Genomic DNA, 26810 nt, shown 5'->3' on the forward strand with positions numbered 1-26810 from the left:
TCCTCCTGCCAGCGAACTTCACTAATTCCCACTATATCTATCCTTAACCTATCCATTTCCCTTTTTAAATTTTCTAACCTACTTGCCCGATTAAGGGATCTGACATTCCACGCTCCGATCCGTAGAACGCCAGTTTTCTTTCTCCTAATAACGACATCCTCTTGAGTAGTCCCCGCCCGGAGATCCATATGGGGGACTATTTTACCTCCGGAATATTTTACCCATGAGGACGCCATCATCATTTAATCATACAGTAAAGCTGCATGCCCTCGGGAAAAATTACGGCCGTAGTTTCCCCTTGGTTTCAGCCGTTCGCAGTACCTCGACAGCGAGGCCGTTTTGGTTATTGTTACAAGGCCAGATCAGTCAATAATCCAGACTGTTGTCCTTGCAACTACTGAAAAGGCTGCTGCCCCTCTTCAGGAACCACACGTTTGTCTGGCCTCTCAACAGATACCCTTCTATTGTGGTTGTACCTACGGTACGGCTATCTGTATCACTGAGGCACGCAAGCCTCCCCACCAACGGCAAGGTCCAAGGTTCGTGGAGGGGGGGGAGGGGGGGAGTGTCGCGGTATGCCAGATATTTCCGAGAAAGATTGAAGATTGAGCAAAGCGGACACAGGCTGAGCGACAGGCCACATGCCGCCCGCACATCTGGCACGCATGCAGTTTGGCACACTGTGGCTAATCCTGGTGTAGATGGTTCGACAATGTCTTCTGCGAGGTGACTTGGTGGCACACATGCCACTGTGCTGACTTCCACAAATCATAACCGCCTCTTACTGCAATGGACAAGTGAACATCGTGTTAGCATGCGGAGAGAAAAACATGATCGCAATTTTTCTTCAGCATAATAAGGTATGTGTGGGTGTGTTGCTGAACAGTTACGGAATATGATAAACATGCAATCTCGCAGCTGCTTTGCATCAAGGTTTTACACTGATGCGCCTAAGAAACTAGTATAGGCATGCGTACTCAGAGATATGTAAACAACCGGCATACGTCGCAGCTGTCGGCAACGCCTATATAAGATAACTATGAAACGCCCCTTGGAAAAATTGTACAAGAGTGCTTAAACAGACACACAATATTTTTGGCGCAACGCAATCTGATTTTCAATAATCCCTACAAAAGAATGGCCCTGACTAACATTAACCTATACCTTTCACAAATCACTTACCTCACAAAAAATCTTCGTTACTGGAACACTGCAATACAGCGAGCACCACTACTGCCAGCTAAATAAAAGATCCAAACTACTGAAGGCACTAACTACTGATAGGCATAGTTAGCGAATGAAAGATTTTAATAGAGTACAAACAATGTATTTACCTTAATAGTCGTAATATATATATCAGTTAATGACACCAATTCTTACAAATTTCAAAACTCCGCCATCTCTCTACCCACGTCCACCACTGCTGGCGGCTCACCTCCAACTGCGCAACGCTACGCGCTGTTAGCATCCAGCTGCCTCTGCTCAACACTACAATGGCAGACAACAATGCAAACACACACTGCGCACAGCACAGCCAGTGATTTTTCATACCGAGCGCTAAGCGGCGTTACCAATAAGAAAACCTAAACAGCCTACTTACACAACAAGTGTCTGGCGGAGTTGTTAGATCGGATATTTGCTTTCGAAGCCAAAGGCCCACTCGAGTAACATTATGACAGTCTGACAAAAAGCTTCACGCCCAACACTGACAGTTGACTACTGATGACTGGAAACATGTTGCCAAGTCGGAAGAGTCTCGTTTTAAACTGTATCGAGCGGATGAACGTGTACGGGTATGGAGACAACCTCATGAATCTGTGGAACCTGCATTTCAGCAGGGAGCTGTTCAATCTAGTGGAGTCTCTGTAATGGTGTGGGGCGTGGGCAGTTGGAGTGATATCGGACCCCTGATACGTCTGGATATGACTCTGACAGGTGACACGTACGTAAGCATCCCGTCTGATCACCTGCATCCATTCATGTCCACCGTGCGTTCCGACGGTCTTGGGCAATTCCAGTAGGACAAAGCGATATCCACATGTCCAGAACTGCTACACAGAGTGGCTCCAGGAACACTCGTTTGAGTTTAAACGCTTCCACTGGCCACCAAATTCCCCACACATTAACGTTATTGAGCATATCGGGGATGCCTTGCAACGTGATGTTCAGATGAGATCTCCACCCCCTCGTACTCTTACAGTTTGTGGACTATCCTGCAGGATTCATGGTTTGCATTCGCTCCAGCGCTACTTCAGACATTAATCGAGTCCTTGCCACATCGTGTTGCGGTACTTCTGCGTGCTCGGTAGATCCCACGCGATATTAAGCGTGTGTACCAGTTTCTTTCGCTCTTCAGTGTAGATGAAGATGTAATTTGACCAACTGTAGTTATATGCATTTCATTGCAACAAGATGGTCTTGAATCTGAAACCCTTTGTGTGTTAAACATTTTCTGATGGCTGAAAGTATGACCAACTATTTTTTTTTCTATCGTTGCAATATAAATCTAGCCACGAAGCTAATCTTCAGCCATTTTGGATATGACGCAAATGATTCATCATATAGGCAGATGAAGAAGTATACAATGGGAGTTTCAAAAAAGTGATTGCGTTATATAAATTGTTACGTTTTTATTAAATCTGCGCTACTTGATTCGTTATCTCCTAATATAATGCTTATCAAGAAGATGTCTTCACTGTGGTAGCCACGTTGTTACATCCTCATTTCGCATGTCGCTTTTTGTGGAGAATGTTCCTTGATTTCCCTCTTGGCAGAATGTGTCGTTCTTGCGTCCATGAAAAGGGGAAACACGCAAAGCAGAGGGTCCCCACCGCCCCCGCTCCCTCGCAGGTCGCAATCAGCAGCACGCACGCAGTGTCTCAAGTCTCCGGTGTTTTTCCGCCCTCTCCCAGCCTGTAGTTATCAGGCGGCCGGTAGCACAGGGGCAAGCGGGCTCTGGAGACGGTCACTGCCCTCTGTCGCACTGCCTACACGTGACGTGCTAAGAAGAGCGTAGCGCGAATAATTCACAACTTTTCACTATGAGCCTGTTAATTCACAGACATGAAGATTTACGGTTAACTGTTTCTGTTCAACTTAATTTAAAATGCACGCACACGTTTTTACCAACACAGAGTGATTCAAGGCCAAGAGTGCGTAGACGAATATCTGCTACCTCCATACTGTCACTAGAAAAATTATGTTCTAAAGGATCCTGGCTAGAGCACAATACACTATCTTATTTTTTTCTTCATTCATGGCTCGACAATCTTTAGCCGTGTTCTGTGGGTCGAACAACAGGTAAATATTACATGAGACTACACAGGGTGTACGAAAATTCCCAATACAAACTTCTAGAACTTGTAGAGGGGAGTGAGTAGATAATATTTTGAATTGCTGCCCATGTCTGGAAACGTGCCGTTTCCGTGCTACAACTGTTTGGAACTATGTTGAAAGGCGTGACCCAGTACATCGCTTGTTTTACAATTCCAGTCACTAATAGCCAAAGAAATTCCTTGTGTACACGTTGATCGGTTCTCTTCAACGTAATGCAGTAGGGCCTCTTCCAGCTCGGGTGTGCGGCATCTTTTTGGAGCACCGCAGTCACACCTGCTGGGGGTGAAGGTACCCTTTCACGAAACCGTAGCGTAATAGTGACGAAAAGGGGATGTGATGTAGACTGACGTTATAAAGAACTATCTTGATAAAGGCGACAAGTAGCTCTCGATTAGTGTGAGTTTCGACATTCAGTCTTGTCGGTGTATTCTGCAAACGTGTACTCAACCATGTCGCTCCATCACTCACATACACTTGAATAAGGCTCGAACCACAACACAGAGGTAGGATGGACGTCAAATGACAGCAGTTGATCCGACATCATTACCTCCCACTATGACTATCCTATTGCATGCGTATTTATCAAAGATGTTTTCAAAAGACTGTAGCATTTAAACGGTTCGTTTTCGGAAATCAGTTCCTCTTCAAAATATTATGTACTCCATGTCCTCTACAAGATCTAGAATTTTGTTACGGGAATTTCTGAACACCTGTATACACTTTCCAGGATTGTTCAGTAAGTTCCAATAAAAATATATATTTAATTTAACATGCTGTTTTCCATGCCCCCGTCTGTCTTCTGAAGTTCAGGGGTACTATAAATGATTAATTTGTTTTCAAAACCCTATTTTTCCAAGGTATCACATGTACAAAAATGACTGATAAATAAAAAAAAAAACATAAACTCATCTACACTCTAAAAATGTTCTACGAGCGCCTTTCTGGTCACACGTACAAGCACTAATCGCTCCTTACCTTATGTAGGAACATCCTGGCGGTGGTCATCGCAGCTGGACTAGTGGGTACTCTGAGCTGTTCCAGTGTTCTTGGCGTTTGGGGGGGGAGGTGAGGGGGTTACATAAACACGGTCCTTAATGTACCCCCAAAAGAAAAAATCACAAGGCGTTAGGTCAGGCGACATGAAGGGCGAAGGGAACAGAGCCACATCTCCGATGCCCAGGTTCGTCGGTTTAGATAGCGAAGAACATCAAAACTTTAATGATGGTGAGCCCCATCTTGTCGGAAGATGAAATTCTCAGAATCAGCAGTCAGTTGTGGAAACCGGTGGCTGACACTGAGTTTCCTCTCATTTGGTCAATGCTAGAGGTCGCATTACAACTTCATTTACGAAAATAAGCATATTTTCATCTTGCGAACTTTTTCTTCGCAGTTTTCATGTTACTTGCCCTAATTGCTGAGGAGAGCTATTATTCCTCTGTCACTAGCTGTAGGTACGTTACCGGAAACTGTGATTAAGCAATTGTGTGGTCATTTTAAGTCTCTTCTTTTGATTTGTTTACATATATGTTGCCAACCTAACGAAGTATGTGCTGAAAACTAACGTCTGTTCATTTCCGTTCTCCTTATATTTGTGTGTGTGTGTGCGTGTGTTAATGCAAACAATGAGTTGTTTGTTACGTATATTTTATCATTCAACAGGATTTTCCTTTCTGCTTTGGTTGCTTAGGCCGCAGTTCTAAGCGTCAAAGAGAGGAAGTAATTGGGAAGGGAGTGAAACAAGTTTCCTACCTACGCAAATCTCACTACATTGAGCAAACAGTAAAAGTTAATAACAGGAAATTTAGAAAGAGAATGAAAGATGAGAGATAATAAAATAAACACTGTTGGAAGATCACTTTTAATGGCATTATATGTACAAGGTGTATCAAAAAGAATCATCTGATCTGGCACGTCTGTATTTCTGGAACTAAAAATGAATTTTGTTTTTTGATGAACTGGAACCTCAAAAAGTTTCTTTTCATACCTTTTCGTAGGTGTTCAATATGCCCCCCTTGAGATGCATCGGATGTGTCAATGCGGTATTCAAATTGTTACCACACTGCAGCGAGCATGTCTTGAGTTCGGGCTTCCACAGCTGCTGTTATACAGTGTCTCAATTCATTCATTGTTCTTGGTAACGGAGCCACATAAACAGAGTCTTTCATAAACTCCCACAAGAAATAATCACATGCAGTGAGGTCCGGTGACCTTGAAGGTCAGTAATGCAAGGATGAATCATTTGGTCCAGTGCGACCGATTCATCATGCAGTAAACCTTTGATTTAAAAATTCGCGCACTTCCAGATGCGGGCGGTGGTAAACTGTATGGGGCACCAATGGTGGGAGGAGGAAGTTCTCAAGCATATCGAGATATGTGTTCATGTAACAATGTTCTCGGCAAAGAAAAATGGACCATATACCTTTTCCCGTGAAACTGTACAAAATACATTAAATTTTGGAGAGTTCGTAGAACACAAAACGCTTTCTGTAGTCCTGAGACCATTTTTACTAGGACAGAAGTGAGTACACACTGCTGCTACCTAGCGGGGACCATGTAAAGCTCGTGAGTTTACTCTTTCCAACAGTCCGATGTTCACGCACATATCTCAAATAACATAACAGTTATGATTTATTTTTAAATCAGGTGATTCTTTTTGATACACCCTGTATAATGGAACAAGTTTTCGCTCGGGTACGGATATGTTGTACAGTTGTTTATAGTATTTTCTGCTTTACATTCGCGTAGTCAACAGTGAGTTTGTAAATTAGGCTACCTCTAAGTGCTTACATTTTTCTACGTCTGAAGACGGTCAGTACCGACTGAAATTAATTATCTGATTACCGATAAACATTGTGATCCAAGACTGTAATTATAATATAGCAAATAAAAGTAATGGATAACGTCTTGAAACTATGTTATAACGTGAGTACCAACAAAAGGAAAACAATAGGAATGGAGTGTAGTCGAAGTTAATCACTAGATGTTGAAAGAATTCGTTTAGGAAATGAGACGTGGAAAGTAGTAGAGGAGTTTCATTACTCGGGTAGCCAAATAGCTTACGACATAAGAAGTAAAGTGTGTATGAAATATAGACTGGCAATAGAAAAGCTTTCGTGAAAAAGAGTAATATATTAAGTGGTACGAGGTATTTTCTGAAAACAATTTTTACAGTGCACCTTGGCTTATCAGCAGTATAGGGAATACTCAATAATTATAAAGCATCTAAGGACAATATGGCCTGGAGAAGAGAACAGATGTTTATGAAATATGTTGCTACAGAAGAATGCCGAAGATTAGATAATGTAATGGGACTGCTGGTGCGGACTCCATTAAATGTCAGGATGGTCGTTACGGTTCCAGAATGGCATTTGCAGGACAATGGGCTGCGTTCTACCAGTACCACGGCGAGTACGGAATCTGAAGAGCTCAGTTAATGGTAACGTTTTATACTCTGCAAGTGGCGCTTATAGAAGTTGAGGGCGGCCTGTCGGTGGCGTGCGGAGTCACACTAGGCAGCGGTGACCGTCTCAGCGCAAAACATAGCAGCGTGCTTGGCTCGCGACGGAGTGAACACGTCAGGTTTGAGTCCCAGAACCGTCAGTTGTAGAAGCAGCTCGTTGACCAGAGGCTGGCTAGTGATGCCGGGAGACGCAGCTGAAGCTGCTTGGCCCACATGGGACCAGTGGCTCGTATGGAGAATTACGCACCGTCGGTTGAAGTCAAAGACAAGCTACGTTGTGACATGTCCCTGCTTCTGGTCACGTAGCTGATCATGGCAGTGTGGCATTGTGCCACGACACGATAAAATTCAGTCCCCTGCTGAGTTGGAACAGGGTCTTGTACTATGCTGCTCCATCAAGATTCTAACAACCGGCAACTTATAACACCACAACTCTGTGGATGATCATACATTTTCTACGTGTTTTACGAAGTTTGTTTTATTAGTTGTGCTGGATATTATTCTTGTGAGTATATTGCCAAGTTACAAATGCTATTTGTTATTTAAGAAAGAGAATACGCATGAAATGTTAACATTTTGTAAGTAGACACGCTGGCCTAGTCAGGGAAAAGCTATTGCCAAAGATATAATAAATTGTAAATGCATTATCGCTGGGAGTGCGAGTGTGCCAAAATAGTAACAGTTCGGAGTGGCGAGGAGATTGTTGTTGTCGTTGGTTGTGTGTATCCACCGGTGTGGCTATGCAAAAGTGCGGAGATAAAAAGTCTGTTTGTCCGCAGCTCGTGGTCGTGCGGTAGCGATCTTGCTTCCCACACCCGGGTTCCCGGGTCGATTCCCGGCAGGGTCAGGGATTTTCTCTGCCTCGTGATGACCGGGTGTTGTGTGATGTCCTTAGGTTAGTTAGGTTTAAGTAGTTCTAAGTTCTAGGGGACTGATGACCATAGATGTTAAGTCCCACAGTGCTCAGAGCCATAAAAAGTCTGTTTCCATAATGCGGAACAGTGAAAGCTGAAATTTTTTTGTTGGCGAATGTTTAATATGGGTAAGCAATGTGAATGGCATTTATTGGGCACAGTACAAATGCAGCAAGAGTAATTCACGTAACATCAAGAGTACGGCGGGCCCTTGTTATTGGCTATGGCAAGAAGATCAACCTGTGCCCTATTTTACCGCTAAATGAAGCCGCTCGACAAACCAACGGCATCATAAAGTAAAATAAGATCTAGACTTGTTATAACTAGAAGTGTAATAGGCTGACGAGCGTAATTGGAATTTTATTACTTAAATAATATTGTTTTTGGGCAAATTGTCATGTTAATAATTTTCCTAAGTCGTTATCAAAGTGGTATCCATCCTATCCCTTTGTAACCGAGGTAATCAGAAAATGAACTGAAAATTAAGTGAACATTAATTTATTAGATTATCAAAACGTAATTTCTCCATCTTTTGGACAATGACGTAGTAATGAATTCTTCAGCTGTAGTATGAATAATGTCAGAAATTGAATGATGCAAAGCCATTATTAATTCATTTGAGAAAAATAGAGTAACTTTCATAACAAAAATAATTGTAAGTAAAACTTTACGTAACTTGGACACTGGATTTTACCGTCGAATAACAATTTCTAATACATAGCTTGTGGCATAATTTACAATGTTTATTACAAAGAAATATCAGATTAACTGCTAGGTAAATGACAGCCCTGACCAATGAGTACATTCAACCAATCTTTCTGCTTACTACAGTTGTGACAGTCAGTATTTTGGCGGGTAACGTAACAAAAAGCTTCTGTTCATAGACAGCAGTCTTACCTCAATCGATCTTTGAAAATTAATATATGTTGTACGTGTTTGCTATTTGATTATTTTCTGACTAATGTGACGCATGTGGTGTGAAGTACTTGAAAGTGTGCCTTAGTTGCTGTTCCTACGTCATGACGCCAATAACTATTCTTATGCAAGATTGCTTACGAGTATAAAGTTGAGTTTCAATTTAATTATTCTTGTTCCGGTGAAAAATTGGCAACCGTTGGTTGTTTTCATTAATGACATACTTTGAAAACCGTTTTTCCAAATTTTCCACTAACTACCGTTAACCGAACTTTGTTTCTAATCGTCATTGCTAAAGTATTAATCAGTGGCGATTCGGTTATAACTTTATCTGCTTCTCTCGGATTTTTGGAGAAGATAGCTTTTCCCCACAGATTAGGAATTTTAGGTACACGGTCATATAGAAAAGTCTAATTAACTGGAGAGGTAGGAGGGTTATAAGCTTGCCTGCCCGCCTTACAGAGGGCAGAAAAGTCTAGAAGCAAAAGAAGTAACATGGGTATAGTACACACCCTGAAGCATCAGAAAGTAGTTAATCTGGTAATGGACGTAGGTGAGAGGGGAAGGGTGGAGAACAATACTTCAGTACAGTAAAGAGGTTCAGAGTGCAGTTGTTACGCATTTGTGATAAGATTTACACAGCTGAGCCGATAATGGAGAGGTGTACCAAATAGACCTAGTGATTTCGGTCATTGCTAATGAAACTGTGAAGTTGTTCTATCAAAATGAGCTCACAATTTGTCAGATGCTGGTTTGCTCTGACGGATGAACAGATATGGCAACGTACGTTCTATTGAGATAAGTATGACGGGAGGTAATGCTCTTTTATTTTACAGCTGTTATCCTCTGCTGATTTTTCTTCCTTAGAGCCAACACTACCTTATCTTAACTATTATAGTCTTTGCCGATGATAAAAATCCGCTACCGTTGTAAAACTCATTTATTTCTGAAAAGGGGAAGCAAAACCCGCTTTCAGGACATACGCCCTATCTTCAGGTGCACATTAAAATGTGAGTCTACAAAGGATGTGTATCTGATGTTAAAATAGGTTAACAGTGAAAAAATAGTGCATCCCTGGTACATGGCATGCAGCAGAATATCCTCTTCGATGTTATGTCTGCCAGAAAGCCTCTCACAGAGGAGGACAACAGTCCATGCTTAGATGCTCCCCCCAGACGGATCTTCATGAAGGCACATGTCATTGACGATTAATAATAGTTGTGAATGTTCCATCAAGGGGAATGTGTATTTTATAGTCTTTGTGCACTATTAATTTAACCGCTTCCTCCAATGGCAAGTTAACTATTCCTTCATATCGTATGTTTCACTAAACTCCCTCATCTTCTACTATGTGTCATGTGTCTTTTTTCCGTCTACGTCAAAACGTTATGACCCCTGCCCACCGCGACGTTTTGATGCCTCTTGGTGGCACATGACGCAGTAGGGAAAGAATGTAAGGGGAAGAGAGACGAATGGGCAGTCATGATATCGAAGATAGGGGCCACAAATACGGAAATCCACTAATATAAGAGGTTTTGACAAAGGGCACATGGTTGTGACGCTGCGGCTGTAAATGAGAATCTCACAAACGGTGAATCTGGTCGCCTGTCGACCTATAACTGCCGTGAGCACCTATGGAAAGTGACTGAAGGATGGTGATATAAGGAGTAGGCCGTCTGGTATTGGACGACCACGTCTCATCACAAAACGTAGAGGGCAGAGGACCACCCATTCTGTAATCTAGGGTAGGCAGAAATCTGTGGCTTATCTGGCGACAGAGTACAATGATGGTGCAGGCGCAATTGTTTAGGAGCACACCGTTCAAAAGCCATTGGTGAACATTTTGCTTCACATCCCACGACCACCGCGTGTTCCTATGCAGACCCAACGACATCGTCAGTTATGATTGCAGTGGGCACAGCATCACTGAATTTTCACCGTGAATCAATAGAAACGTGTCACCTGTCGAATGAATCGCACTTCTTGTTACACCAGGTCGGCGGTTGGGTTCATACAAACTGTCATCCAAGCGAATGGCTGCACGAAACATGCACTGCGCCACAGGTGCAGGCTGGTGAGGGCAGAATTATGTTATGGGGTTCATTTAGTTCGGCTTCCATCGGATCTGTGGTGATAATCTAAGGCACAATGACACCAGCGAAGTACGTGATCATTGTTGCCGAGCACCTGCATCGCTTCATTCTTGAAGTCTTCCCCTATGCCGATGACATCTTCCAGCAGGATAACTGTACGTGTAGCAAGGTTAGAATCGCGCTACAGGGCATTATAGTGACCTCACATTGATGTCCTGGCCAGCAAATGCGCCTGGTCTGTACCCTCTGGAACACACATCGGGCGCCAACTGCGTGCCCGTAAACCACCGTCCCGTAATTTGCGGGAATTGCTTGACCTGTGTGTAGAGGTCTGGTGCCACAAACACCTCCTTCTGAAATACTGTCAAGAACGTGTGGAATCCATACCAGGCAAAATTGCTGCTGTACTGTGCTTTCATAGTGGATCAATGTGCTATTAAGCAGGTGGTCAAATGTTCTGGCTCAGTGTATCTGCCCATTTATTTCTTAATAAACTTCTGTAACCGAGCCATCTGTCAGATTCGTTACGGTTATTCTCTCACCTACTTAAGGAGGTAAGTTACAGTTGCAGTATTTTTCTCAATTCTATACTTCAAAAACATTCATCAGTTTCATGTCAATATCTCATGCAAGTAGACCTTCTAAGTTGAAGAAAACTTTCTTAGGTTACACAAACGTTTTTATTTTTCCCGTGCCTCAGACAACATTAAAATGTTGTTCCGTAAGTATCAAAACTTTCACTTTTAGGTTTTGTAAATCAAAGCAAGGCAGTTATACGTTTCATTTCCCGCAAACAAACAGTGCAAAAGTGAAAGTGTGGCTCATCTGCGAGGGATTTCAGTGCTTAATTTTTGCTAACATCAACAAAATCTCTTGAATATAATACGATTTCAAGCCACTTAGTTTGCGTGACTCCGTGACTGAAGTGAAATATGTAATAATTCAATTTTAATATACTCATTTAACGATAGTGTACGTAGGAGACGTACAATGAGGTGACAGAAAACCTTGGATAGCGATATGCACATATTCAGATGGTGGTAGTATAGCCTACATAAGATACAAAAGGGCAGTGCTTTGGCTGACTGTCATTTGTACTCCGGTCATTCGTGTGAAAAGGTTTTCGACATGAGTAAGGCCACACCGACGGCGGTTAACACACTTTGAACATGGGATGGTAATTGGAGCTGGACACATGGGACATTCAATTACGGAAGTCATTAGGGAATTCTATATTCCGAATCTACAGTGTCAAGGGAGTCTGAGAATATCAAATTTCAGGTATTCCTTTTAATCAAGGACAACGCAGTGGCCCACAGCCTTGACTTAACGACCGAGAGCGGCGGCGTTTGCGTAGAATCGTCAGTGCTAATAGACAAGCAACATTGTGTGAAATAACCACAGAAATCAGTGTGAGACGTAAGAGGAACGTCTCCGTTATGACAGTGACGTGAAATTTTGTGTTAATGGGCCGAGGCAGCAGACGATCAATGCGAATGCCTTTGCTAACAGCACGGCATCGCATGCAGCGCCTCTCCTGAACTCGTGATGACATCTTTTGGACCCTTGACGACCGTAAAACATGTCCTGGTCAGATGAGTCTTGATTTCAGTTATTAAGAGCTCGTGGTAGGTTTCGAGTGTCGTGCAGACCCCACGAAGGGATGGTCACTAGTCGTCAATAAAGCACGGTGTAAGCTGGTGGTGGCTCCCTAATTGAGTCGGTTTTGTCAAAGGGAATTGACTGGGTTCAAAAAAACCTCTGAGCATTATGGGACTTAACATACACGATCATCAGTCCCCTAGAACTTAGAACTACTTAAACCTAACTAACCTAAGGACAGCACACAACACCCAGTCATCAAGAAGCAGAGAAAATCCCTGACCCCGCCGGGAATCGAACCCGCGAAACCGGGCACGGGAAGCGAGAACGCTACCGCACGACCACGAGCTGCGGACGAATTGACTTCGTCCTCTGGTCCAACTGAACCGATAATTGACTGAAAATGGTTACATTCGGCCTGCTTGGAATCCGACATTGATCCCATCGATCATTTTTGGGACATAATCGAGAGGTTAGTTCGTGCACAAAATCCTGCGTCGGCAATGCTTTCGCATTTATGGACAGCTATAGAGGCAGTATGGCTCAATATTTCCGCAGAGGACTTCCAACGACTTGTTGACTCGATGCCACGTCGAGTTGGATCACTATAGTGGGCAAAAGCAAGTCTGACACAATATTCGGAGGAATCCCATTACTTTTGTAACCTCAGTGTAAGAGAATACGACAAACAAATATTCGTATGCTTACACATCCGAGCATTCTACAGGCTACTCAGGACATTTACTCACGAGTAAAACATTTGAGAAGTTAAAGAACTTCATGTTTCGAAATGGGACTCACAGAATGCAAGTGATATTGCACTGAGTTCCAAGACATAAAGAAAAATCAGGGAAACTTACAGACCTGGTTGCCAAGCAGGCCCGTCCCATTGTGACATAACTTGCCCTCAGTGTGCTGCGTCGTCGTTGACGAGGCAGTTACGACGCGTGGCCGGAACTGAAGGACAGCACGCTGTAGCCACTGAATTCCGTTCTACGGTCGTATTCCATTTACATACTTCCGGCCGGTTACAAGCAGCTATTGCATAACCAACTTCCGCAAAAGACTATGCCCGATGAGTCATGAGTGCATGCTCCGCTAAGTGGACTCGGAAGTCTCGTAACTACGTATGCTCTTCTCCAGAGTCAGAGATCCCCTGTAGCTACTTTGTTATATTCCCAAGAACAATTTTTGTTGTCAGTTCTGTAGCGATACTGTACTGAGTCTATATTTTGCACTAGCAATATGATTTCATTTTATTCCCAAGTGTACATCACACACAAAAACTAAAGTAACGTTATATAGTTGTTAAGCGCTTTGGTGTGAATGAGTGACGTGACTAACTATCGAAAATACAAAATTTTAATACCAGGCGGTTATCTCAAGTGAGTGCTTACTTTATTACATGGAAAATTGGTACGAAATTCAGGGAAATAACATTAAAAAAATATTAAAGGAGAAAGTAAAGTCATGCGATTTGGTTATCAGATGTTGATGTTAAACGCTGATAAATGATGTTAAACACTGTAAAAAAGAAACACTACAATAAAGAATAACCTCTCCGTCAAAGATAACGACAGCCAGCGAAAGTAAAGGATATGTAATAGGACATCCACAAAATGTTAAGAACAGTTTCAAGGTACAGTATTTGTATTCAGATTTATATCATTTTTTACACCGTATAAAACTCACTCACGTGTGGTTTTTTGCAACATGAATCCTGTTAAACACTTACGTTACATCACATTATGCTATACAGGATGAACAAATACTGAGGTGACAGAAGTCATGGGATACCTCATAATATCCTATCGGATCCCCTTTTTCACGGCGTAGTGCAGCAATTCGACGTAACACGGACTTAACACATTGTTGGAACTCCCTTGCAGAAATACTGAGCCATGCTGCCTCTATAGCCTACCATAATTGCGAAAGTCTTGCCGGTGCAGGACTTTGTGCCCGAACTGAACTCACGAATTCATAATTTGTGGGGTTCAGTCATAAAGTTTCAGTCATCACCTCGAAAAACATAAAGTTAAATAATTATTTTTTGCATGTCTTTGTAAGTAAATTTCTGCTTAACAGTATCGTTATCACAGCGCTAGAAGAGCGGAAATGAAATGGTGGAACCCACTAATCAATTGGACTATCGTGCGCTAATTTCTTTTATATTTTATTTATTTGCTTAATTCTGTTTTTCATGGGGAACAGCGCTGTAACAATCCGTGCTGCATTGGTAGCCAAGTGCGGGAACAATGTGAGGCAACAATGCACCATCATATGACACAGTAGGAATTTGGTGCGGAGGCTTCCATTGCTGTCAGACACACCTGAAGGATGAAGAACTAATCGGGAAATCATCACTCTGCGAAGAACCGGAAGTCCCAAGAGAAGTAGTGGCCATGGTTCTCGAATAATGGTGTATCACAATGAAGGCAATAGTATAAGAATGCAAAAATCAGTCCTGCATCAGCTTTCAATGTCTTGCTCGACGTTTTGTGTTCCGCAACTGATCACGTCCATTCAAAAAGCCCACTTAACCGAGCAAGCTATGTAAATTTTGCACCTGTGTCATGTCGATGCAGATGACTTCTTCTGCTGCTTCTTTGGGCTATGAAATTTTCCCTCACCCTGTACCCTTCCGACGTGGCCACAGCTGACTTCTCCTTTTTTCTCGCATAAAGAAATCATTGTGCGGCAGCCATATCTAAAACGACGAGGTCACTTTCAATGTTGAACGTTTCCTTAACAGCCAGAATGCACAGAACTACAACCAATACCTCCGCCAAGTCATCTACCATTGGGACAAATGTGTCTTATGGAAGCGTGAACGTGTGGAGGAATCCTAATGCCATCACCTTGTTCCATGGCCACAGACCTTTTTTCTTTTCTTTGGCGATAGTTGAAATTTTATGAATGACCCTCATAGTAAGATTCTGATACACTTAAACATTTTTCCAGCTTCGACTTCACAGAAATTATGAGATACATAAGAACTAAATAAAACCAAAGATATTTCGGAGACTTTTGAAACATGAAGGTATCACGAGGACAATCTAGAAAGTAAAGCCTCCGGATTATTCATGTTGAAACTCTTAAAGCTTTTTGAATAAAACAAACTTCAGTAACATTCTACACCTCGACTCTTCACGTCTACGTATTTAATTCTCAACCTAGTGTCCATGGCGACGAACATATTTTCCCAACTGGAGACCAGTTTGTTCATACCGTCGCTGTAGAATGTTTGACTTAGTTGGCGGAGCCACAGACGCACCTCTGCTTGCACCACTTAATGGTTCTCAAATAAGGTCCACGAAGGTGTTCTTCAGCTTTTGCAGACAGATAAAAGTCAGATGGGGCCAAGTCGGATATTTATGGAAGATAATCGATGACAGTAAAGGCGTCGGATTGTTGCACATAACGAAGTTTTCGTGTGTAGTCTGGCACTGTTATTGTCAAGGAGACGGTACTCCATGTGTAGACGAACTCTTCGAATTCCTGCTTTCAATTTTCTGAGGGTCTCTCAGTACACCGGCGTAGTTTTGCTACAAACCGCCATGTTACACGCTACAACTCGGAACCGTCTAGTGGCAGAGGGTTGCAAGGGTTGCAACTTCAGTTATCGAAGCGGAAAGTAGATCAAGTAATATGCATGACATGTAATAAACCAAAAGGTCTTGAGAACAGAGTACAAGATTTTGGAGGCACTACTTTTCAGCACGCCCTCGTAGGTAATAATAATAATTAAAAAACTGCCTTAATAACAGAAATTGATACCAGTGACGCTATTGAAAGAAAGGGTGACAATATTTCATAAGAGTAACTAAATGGTAGAACTACTAGTCTAAGATAACGTAAACAGTTGCAAATTTCACATAATGATCTTTTTTATAAATTATATGAGGCATAAGAAAATGTCTTTTAGCTGTACACCTCTGAATATAACAAAGGAGCGCTGTTTCATTAAGTAGAAGTACAAACTGACGTATGAATAGGACATTATCACTTGCGAAGATTGCAACACCCAAAAGAAATGGACTGAGTCACTTGAAAATAGGTGGATATGTAGAACAGTAAAGACGGCACAGAGATAGCGTGCATGTAGGCCCAACAGCGACCTATTTTGTGTGATCGGACAACGTGCACGCTAGGGCCGAGGTGCCTCGTCGACATCAAAGAAACCAATATCAGCATGTGAGTGAATCCGAACGGGGCAGAATATTGGTCTCTGGGAAACGGGTTTGCCACATGATGACATTGCAGCTCGTACAGGGCACGCTGCTACAACCCTCATGTCTGTGTGGAACCAGAAACATTTATTCATCTTTGATACTGTGAAGCACGTCTATTCTATTGAACAAGTATTCATAGCTCTTAATCAGTGCAGTTTAGAACCCATGTTTACGGGACATTTTTTTACTTGTTTCGGTCCACACTACCTCAACTCAAAAGATGCGAAACAAAGAGCTTACAGTGGAAGGGATATCTTTTATATTATCGAAGATGAACGAGTGCCCATAGCTCTTAAGGTATGCATTTTAGAGCCCACATTTAATGGACTTTCTTTCTTGTTTCGGTGAGTACTACCATCTCTCAAAATATTGAACACTTTATTTTCACGCCTAATATTCACACTTAGAGTCTACTGCATCTTAACATTAACTTGCTTACAGGTTTTGACGGTAAAAACTTTCGCTACGGTAATCACTAAAACGCTTGCTTTAACCTAACTGTTTGTCACTCAGACGCTAAAACAGAAGACAGCTCAGTGTCTCAAACATCTCTTTTAAAAGTGAAATTTGTGACACGCAAATGCGACCAGCACGTAACACTAACTCTCAAATGTACAACTCGGAATATTTTATATCAACAAACATTTCAGAGACATCAAATAACTTGGAAAAGGGGTTGAATGGAATGAATAGTTTCTTGACAGCAGAGGATAAGATGACATCAACAAATATGAAACAGACGTAGCGGAATACGGTCTATTTACATCAGGAGACGCTAAGGGAATTAGATCAGGAAATGAGCCACTGAAAGTAGTAGATGAGTTTTGTTATTTGAACATGAAAGTACGTGATGCTGGTCGAAGTAGAGCGGATATAAAATAAAGACTGACAGTAGCAATAAAAGAATTTCTGAAAAAAAACAGCCAGTTATTGTTATAGAATTAAATTTAAATATTGGTTAGTGTTTGCTGGAGATATTTGTTTGAAGTGCGGCCTCGCACGGAAACGAAATGCGAATCACTAACGATACACAGAACAAAATAGAAACTTTTGAAACGTCGCGCTTCAGCAGGATTCTGAATATTAGATAGAAAGATCAGATAACTAATGAGGAGGTAGTGAAACGAACTCGAGGAAAAAGAAACTTATGCTACAGTACGATTATAAGAAGAGATAAGTTGATAGGATACGGCCTGAAGCATGAAGATGTCGTCAGTCTGGTTATGGATGGAAATGTGTGGGGTAAAAATTGTAAAGGAAGACCAAGGATTGTTTACAGTAGGTAGGTTGAAATGAGTGTAAACTGCCATAGCTGTCCGGAGACGAAGAGGATTGCACGCAATAACCTAGGATGCAGGGCTACACCAGACGAGTCTTCGGAGAGAAGACCACAAAGACAACAACAACAACGACGACGACGACCTGAAAATTGTGGATGAGTATTGTTTCGTTCTGATTGCATTTATATGCGTAGATATATTCCTATGAGCAAAGAGGGATTAATCACCTTTGTGTGTGCTGTCGACATCCGGACAACCGTAATGAGCTGAGCTGCAATGAAGAAAATAATCATTCAAGTTAGCCATAAGAAGTTGTTGTTGTGGTCTTGTGTCCAGAGACTGGTCTGATGCAGCTCTCCATGCTACTCTATCCTGTGCAAGCTTCTTCATCTACGAGTAACTACTGTAACCTACATCTTTCTGAATCTGCTTAGTGTATTCATCTCCTGGTCTCCCTCTACGATTTGTACCCTTCACCCTGCCCTCCAATACTAAATTGGTGATCCCTTGATGGCTCAGAAAATGTCCTACCAACCGATCTCTTCTTCCAACCGAGTTGCGCCACAAATTCCTCTTCTACCCAATCCTATTCAGTACCACCTCATTAGTTACGTGATCCCATCTAAACTTCAACGTTTTTCTGTAGCACCACATTTCGAAAGCTTCTATTCTTTTCTTGTCCAAACTATTCATCGTCGATGTGTCTCTTCCATACATGGCTACACTCCATACAAATACTTTCAGAAACGACTTCCTGACACTTAAATCCTGCCGGCCGGTGTGACCGAGCGGTTCTAGGCGCTTCAGTCTGGAACCGCGCGACCACTACAGTCGCAGGTTAGAATCCTGCCTCGGGCATGGATGTGTGTGATGTCCTTAGGTTAGTTAGGTTTAAGTAGTTCTAAGTTCTAGAGGGTTGATGTGCTCATATGTTAAGTCCCATGGTGCTCAGAGCCATTTGAACTATTTTTTGGAAGACTTCCTGACACTTAGATCTATGCTCGTTGCCAACAAATTTCTCTTCTTCAGAAACGCTTTCCTTGCCATTCCCAGTCTACATTTTATATCCTCTCTACTTCGACCATCATCAGTTATTTTGCTTCCCAAATAGCAAAACTCATTTACTACGGTACTTAAGGATGTCTCATTTACTATCTAATTCCCTCATCATCACCTGATTTAATTCGACTACATTCCCCTATCCTTGTTTTGCTTTTGTTGATGTACATCTTGTATCCTCCTTTCAAGACGATGTCCATTAAGTTCTACTGCTGTTCCAGGTCCATCGCTGTCTCGGACAGAATTACAATGTCATCGGCAAACCTCAAAGTTTTTATTTCTTCTCCCTGGACTTTAATTCCTGCTCCAAATTTTTCTTTTGTTTCCTTTACTTCTTGCTTAGTATACAGATTGAATAACGTTAGGGATAGGCTACAACCCTGCCTCACTCCCTTCCCAACCATTGCTTTCCTTTCATGCCCCTCGACTCCTGTAACTGCCATCCGGTTTCTGTACAAATTATAAATAGCCTTTCACTCCCTGTATTTTATCCTTGCCACCTTCATAATTTCAGGGACAGTATTCTAGTCAACAATGTCAAAACCTTTCTCCAAGTTTACAAATGCTAGAAACGTAGGTTTGCCTTTCCTTAATCTATCTTCTAAGGTAATTCGTAGAGACATGTTGCCCAAATGTTCCAACATTTCTTCGGAATCCAAACTGATCCCCGAGGTCGGCTTCTACAAGTTTTTCCATTCGTCTGTAAAGAATCGTATTAGTATTTTTCAGCTGTGGTTTATTAAACTGATAGTTCGGTAATTTTCACATCTGTCAACACCTGCTTTCTTTGGGATTGGAATTATTATATTCTTTTTTGAAGTCTGATGGCATTTCACCTGTCTCATACATCTTGCTCACCAGATGGTAGAGTTTTATCAGGGCTGGCTCTCCCAAGGCTCTCATTAGTTCTAATGGAATGTTGTCTATTCCAGGGGCCTTGTTTCGACTTAGGGTTTTCAGTACTCTGTCAAATTCTTCACGCAATATCGTATATCCCATTTCATCTTTATCTACGTCTTTTTCCATTTCCATAATATTGCCCTCAAGTACATCGCCCTTATATATACCTACTATGTATACACCTTACACCTTTCTGCTTTCCCTTCTTTGCTTAGAACTGGTCTTCATACTCATACAAGTGGTTCTCTTTTCTCCCAAGGTCTCTTTAATTTTCCTGTAGGCAATTTCTGTCTTATCCATAGTGATATATGCCTTCACATCCTTACATTTGTCCCCTAGCCATCCCTGCTAAGCCATTTTGCACTTCCTGTCCATCTCATTTTTCAGACGCTTGTATTTACTAGCATTTTTATATTTTCTCCTTTCATCAATTGAATTCAATGTCTCCTCTGTTGCACAAGGATTTCTAATAGCCCTCGCCTTTTTACCTACTTTACCCTCTGTTGCCTTCACTATTTCGTCTCTCAGAACTATTCTTCTCCTACTGTATCTCTTTCCTCTGTTACAGTTACAGGTAACAATTAACATTTCTATTAACAACGCAGGTTAATAAAATCACAGCTTGGTGCAAAAGATCACATTTCCCTACCACTAACTCTCGTCCACTATATATTCACACAAAAGGGCATTTCCGCTGGGACAGAGTCATTCCATACGCCATTACTGTCCTGCGGCAGCGTGTTAAGTGGACACCTGTGGAGCGAATGTACACCGCCTGCCGTCCATTATTTGCCGCGAAATACGCTAAGAACAATATGAAGTCCCTGTGGGAAGATATCTGTTACGGAGCTTGGTTTTGAGACGATGGGGTACTAAGTATTTTGTGTAGAATTATTCATTTTTAGAAGAAATTTTCTGAGTTTTCTTCCGATAAAGTCTTCTAGTAATGGAGCGTTTCTCAATAATGACAAGGGCATTTTCACAGTTGAACGTCAGATGTAGTACGCATTTTTTCTGACGTATCTGTCACATGCGGCGTATCTGACAAAAATAAAACATACTCCCTAGTCGATATGAGTTTAAAAGCACGGCGCTAGTTAATACAAGAAGACTACCGAATCGGCTAGTGCTTCGCAACTGCTAAAGATGTATAGGAATTGGATGTACGTCCTAATCTCATCTGCCTCCCACACTCTTTCAATCTCCTCCTCTCCTCTTCTGTCCGCCTCTTCGTCCTGGCTCTCTCTCTGTCCATCAGCTCCTCCTCTCCCCTCTCTCTGTCCATTTCATCCTTCGCCCTCTCTATGCTCATTTCCTCCCCCTCTCTCTCTCTACCTCTTCTTCTCCCGTCCCTCTGGCTTTGAGTGTTGTTCGTTAATGTTGCAAAAGAAACCTTGATTAAAAACTGAAATCGCTTAAAATGAACGGGTGAGTCGTTTTGGATGACTGATATACGGGGTGTAAGAGAGATCTCTCCAGAAACCGGATCCGTGAGGAGAGTAGCTTCAGTGAAAGTATTTCGCCTGGTATTAATCTGCAAACGGATAGGATTACGGAGTTTCGGAGGATTCAGATTCCGTAGTAGTGTTCTCATTCACTAAGTCATAAGTACAGCTTCCCAGTTGTCTGTTAGAACCGATTCCGAGGAATAAAACGAAACAGCACATTGTTGTGTATGCAAATTTTATTTCTAATTGCAGTTCAGGAGAAAAGTATTTATGGGAGAAACAATTTTCTCTAATGGTTTAAATGGACTGACATCGAATTTAAAATGGACTGTGAGAAAGAAAAGTAAATCACATATTTTAACACCACTGCATTTTCTTCTCGCAGGCAGTATTAACAGAAATCCTGCACAGTGCTGTTTAAAAAAATATGCAGCTTCTGCCCGGCTGAACGATTGTTAGAGTAGAGTGCAAAACATTAAAGTAAATCGAAGAAGAAGTTTTTGAGATATGTCTGTGTGTGTGTGTGTGTGTGTGTGTGTGTGTTTGTGTGTGTTAACAAAAATCTCGACACTTCTTCTTCGACTTATTTTAAAATTTGCACGATACTCTAACGGGTGGGTGATTTGGGAGACAAAACAGCGATGTCATATTTCCCATCGGATTAGGAGAGGATGGAGAGGAAGTCGGCCCTGTCCTTTCAAAGGAAACGTCCCGCCATTTGCCTGAAGTGATTTAGGGAAATCACGGAAAACCTACATCAGGATGACAAGACGCGGCTTAAACTGTTATCCTCCCGAATGCGAGTCCAGTGCGCTAACCACTGCACCACCTCGCTTAGTACACACACACACACACACACAGACACACACACACACACACACACACACACACACACACACACACACAGTCTCTACCACATATATTTTAAAGAAATGTGTGGCTTATGTTCGTCGTTACGTTTATTAACATTAAACTACAACTTGTCCTTAAAAAAATGTGTAGCATGTAGTAACATGTAAAAATCTGAAATAAATCGATAAAGAAGTATTCGAGATTTTTGGTAACAATGTTAAACTACGACTTAAAGGAGTATATATAAGCTATCCGGATTACTTGTAATGGGCTAGTGTGAGCATTAAATTGGCGAGACACCACTTTGGCAAGTAGTTTTCACATTCCTCAGTCGTACTCGCACGCAGTGTCATATAAATCTATTTTTTAAGTTAACGCGATAGTGAACACAAAACTGTCCTTCACGCATAGTAAAACCTTATCCGACCTATTCGCAGTTTTCTCATCGTAGCCTCAGAATTTTATCACGCATGCACTCCACGTTGCCTTGCCCTTCTACCCGTCCCCTCTGCCAAATAATATCACTCGCTCTTTTTGCTCAATTTCTTCGAACACTTTTGCATATCCAGCACAACCCGCAAACTCGACGAATATAAGAGCATTCTCCTTGCAGTCCTATCCCACAACTTCTGTCGTGCATACACCACTCCTCCAACCCCTCCCGCACCGGTCTTCACTTGCACATCCTACTTCCCAGCGAAACATCCGCACCCCCCCCCCCCCCCCCCGTTTTCCCGTTCACTCCGGACACAACGACCCGTTTAACCGTACTGTCCCGTTCCCCTCATCCCTTAATCCGCCATTCCTACCCATACTGGCAGCTGACCTAGAGGGACTTGCCAAATATTTCTCTGTCATCATTACCGTCACCTTCTCCGTGTTAGCATCAATGATAACATCGCCACCTGTGTTTTATAGCAAATCATCAAAATGAATAGATTTCTTATTTAAACATATTATTATTTTAATCTTTTATCCATAACAAAACCTCTACTTGTAGATATTTTAACGTCAACAAGCTGCTGCCAGCCTCCTACCCTTCTCATAAATGTGGGACGAACGAAATGATAAACAAAGCACAAAAGAAAAATCAGCCTTTCGACTCGATAAGTCAGTTCTAACATCTGTGATTAGATAGAATATGTGTGGTCATGAAGATAGATGTGAGCTTGAATGTAACATAATTTTGCGTGGTAGAATTTACGAACTGCGTTGCGGGAAGTGAGTCATTTGTTTCACAAACCTTGAACAGTTCCTGCCATTCAGCAGCTTCGTAACTGCGGCTGACAGCCCGTTAGAAGTAATCAGGATAAGCTATCTGAGGCCAGAGGCGCAAACACGCCTTGATGACCTGCTTTGCGCGGCAGCCGTTAGGGGCATCGACTGCCTACGCTTCGACCGCTTCTGCCGCTTGTACTGTATTGAACGCCACTGCCTTACAGTTTAGAAAACACTGTGACATAAGCACAATACTATATCACTGAAATAAGTGGGATTCGCCTTTGAGGAATAAATTAACGATTTAAATACAGGGTGTTTCAAAAATGACCGGTATATTTGAAACGGCAATACAAACTAAACGAGCAGCGATAGAAATACACCGTTTGTTGCAATATGCTTGGGACAACAGTACATTTTCAGGCAGACACACTTTCGAAATTACAGTAGTTACAATTGTCAACAACAGATGGCGCTGCGGTCTGGGAAACTCTATAGTACGATATTTTCCACATATCCACCATGCGTAGCAATAATATGGCGTAGTCTCTGAATGAAATTACCCGAAACCTTTGACAACGTGTCTGGCGGAATGGCTTCACATGCAGATGAGATGTACTGCTTCAGCTGTTCAATTGTTTCTGGATTCTGGCGGTACACCTGGTCTTTCAAGTGTCCCCACAGAAAGAAGTAACAGGGGTTCATGTCTGGCGAATAGGGAGGCCAATCCACGCCGCCTCCTGTATGTTTCGGATAGCCCAAAGCAATCACACGATCATCGAAATATTCATTCAGGAAATTAAAGACGTCGGCCGTGCAATGTGGCCGGGCACCATCTTGCATAAACCACGAGGTGTTCGCAGTGTCGTCTAAGGCAGTTTGTACCGCCACAAATTCACGAAGAATGTCCAGATAGCGTGATGCAGTAATCGTTTCGGATCTGAAAAATGGGCCAATTATTCCTCTGACGCATGAGACGATTCGTGGACGTTGGCGTCATTTGGACCGCAGCTGCAACACTGCGAACGGAAACCCGAGGCCGCTGTTGGATCACCTGCTGCACTAGCTGCGCGTTGCCCTCTGTGGTTGCCGTACGCGGTCGCCCTACCTTTCCAGCACGTTCATCCGTCACGTTCCTAGTCCGTTGAAATTTTTCAAACAGATCCTTTATTGTATCGCTTTTCGGTCCTTTGGTTACATTAAACCTCCGTTGAAAACTTCGTCTTGTTGCAACAACACTGTGTTCTAGGCGGTGGAATTCCAACACCAGAAAAATCCTCTGTTCTAAGGAATAAACCATGTTGTCCACAGCACACTTGCACTTTGTGAACAGCACACGCTTACAGCAGAAAGACGACGTACAGAATGGCGCACCCACAGACTGCGTTGTCTTCTATATCATTCACATCACTTTCAGCACCATCTGTTGTTGAAAATTGTAACTAGTGAAATTTCGAAAGTTTGTCCGCCTGAAAATGTACTGTTGTCCCAAGCATATTGCAACAAACGGTGTATTTCTATCGCTGCTCGTTTAGTTTTTATTGCCGTTTCAAATATACCGGTCATTTTTGAAACTCCCTGTACATTACATGGAATTTATTTGGAACGCTCATAACCGCGGTTTTCAGGGCCCTGGGCGCTCAATATGTACACTGACGAAAAAAAAAAATGGAAAATGGCAACGCCAAGGAGCTGTTCCACGTAAGCGAAAGCTGGTAGGTGCGTTTCTTCATCTGAAAGGTGATTTATATTCAAATTACGCGCCAGTAGCGTAAGAGTGGCGCTAGCAGAGCGACTGCAGGAAGCAAATCTAATTTGCTTTAAATACACACTCTAACGGTCGCCAGCGTTCCTTACTTTTTTAAATTGGACGTGGTGAGCTGACGTTAGTCAACAGCGCCTTTAAGGCGGCAGAGACGACTTTATCAACACCTGAACAGGGTACGAGAAGCTGGATGTTCCTTCTACGATGTTGCAGAAAGATTTGACAGGGATATAGCGATTGCACAGGATTACTGTCATCTGTGGTTACGAGAACGTAAAGTCGCCAGAAAACCGAGCTCCGGAAGGCCACGTGGCATTACCGAGAGGAAACGCCATAGTGTTCGGCACATGGCTTTGGCATATCGTACTGCATGTGCACCAGCAATTTGGGCAGCAGTTGGCACTACAGTCACAATGAACTGTTTCAAAACGTTTACTTCAAGGACAGCTACGAGCCAAACGCCCTGAATGCCCTGTAGCGTGCATTACACAGACCCCAAACCACCGCCATTTCCAACGTCAGTGGTGTCAAAAGAGAACCCATTGGAGGGCAGGTTGGAGGTCTCCCGTGTTTTCTGATGAAAACTGGTTCTGTCTCGGTGACAGAGATGGCCATGTGTTTGTCGGATGGGGACCAGTTGAGGGCCTGTATACCCAACCCGTCTTCGTCCTAGACACACTGGACCGACACTTGGAGTTATACTTTGGACTGCGATTTTATATGACAGCAACAGCTTTCCCGTGGTTATCCCAGGCATTCTGAATGTAAATCCGTACGTCAGTCTGGTGATTCAGTCTGCTGTGCTGCCGTTCATGAACAGTATACCAGGGATGTTTTCCAATAGCATAACGCTCTTGCGGCTGGTCCCGGCGGAGATTCGAGTCCTCCCTCGGGCATGGGTGTGTGTGTTTGTCCTTAGGGACTGATGACCTTAGCAGTTAAGTCCCATAAGATTTCATACACACACACATAACGCTCTCCCACATACAGCTATTGTAACCCGGCATGCTCTACAGAATTTCCTTGGCCTATTCGGTCACCAGATTTGTCTCCAATCGAGCACATATGGGACATCATCGGACGACAACTCCAGAGTCATCCAGAAACAACTTTGTGCGTCCCTGTATTGACCAACCCATTGCAACAGGTATGGAACTCCATCCCACAAACTTTCATCTGACACCTGTACAACAAAATGCTTGCACGATTGCATGTTTGCATTCAACGTTCTGGTGGTTATACCGGTTGTTAATGTACTAGCATTAACTTGTGATCTGGCAATGTTAATTACTTAAGACAACATACGTAATTTTACAGCAGTAATTCGTAGCGTTTTGAACGGTCAGTATCTTATGAAGTCTCTTCATTCGTCATGTAATTGAATAATAGAAAGAATCCCGGTGCTCTGCGTGCAGTGTGGTTCATTCAGCATATTGGTAAAGTTTACAGTGAAGAATAAATAACAAGAGGTTAATCGTCGATAATAAAACTAAACGTCTCCTGCAGCGACACGATTACTGTATAACTAGGGCTTTGGAAAAAAAACCGTTGAAGCTTGCGAAATCAAGTTAACGGTGGACGATTATTCGAGTGAATTATTTTAGAAATTCACAACAACATTGTACTCGTATACTAAAGTTATCTTCCATTTACTGCTTAATATATTAAAATAAAGAAAAAGATAACTAGGTTCGTTACGTGTTGTCTAGCACTCCTGGAAACTTTCGATGAGACCT

Source organism: Schistocerca gregaria, chromosome 1 (assembly GCF_023897955.1).
Source record: "Schistocerca gregaria isolate iqSchGreg1 chromosome 1, iqSchGreg1.2, whole genome shotgun sequence".
In the NCBI taxonomy this organism is placed as follows: Eukaryota; Metazoa; Arthropoda; class Insecta; order Orthoptera; family Acrididae; genus Schistocerca; species Schistocerca gregaria.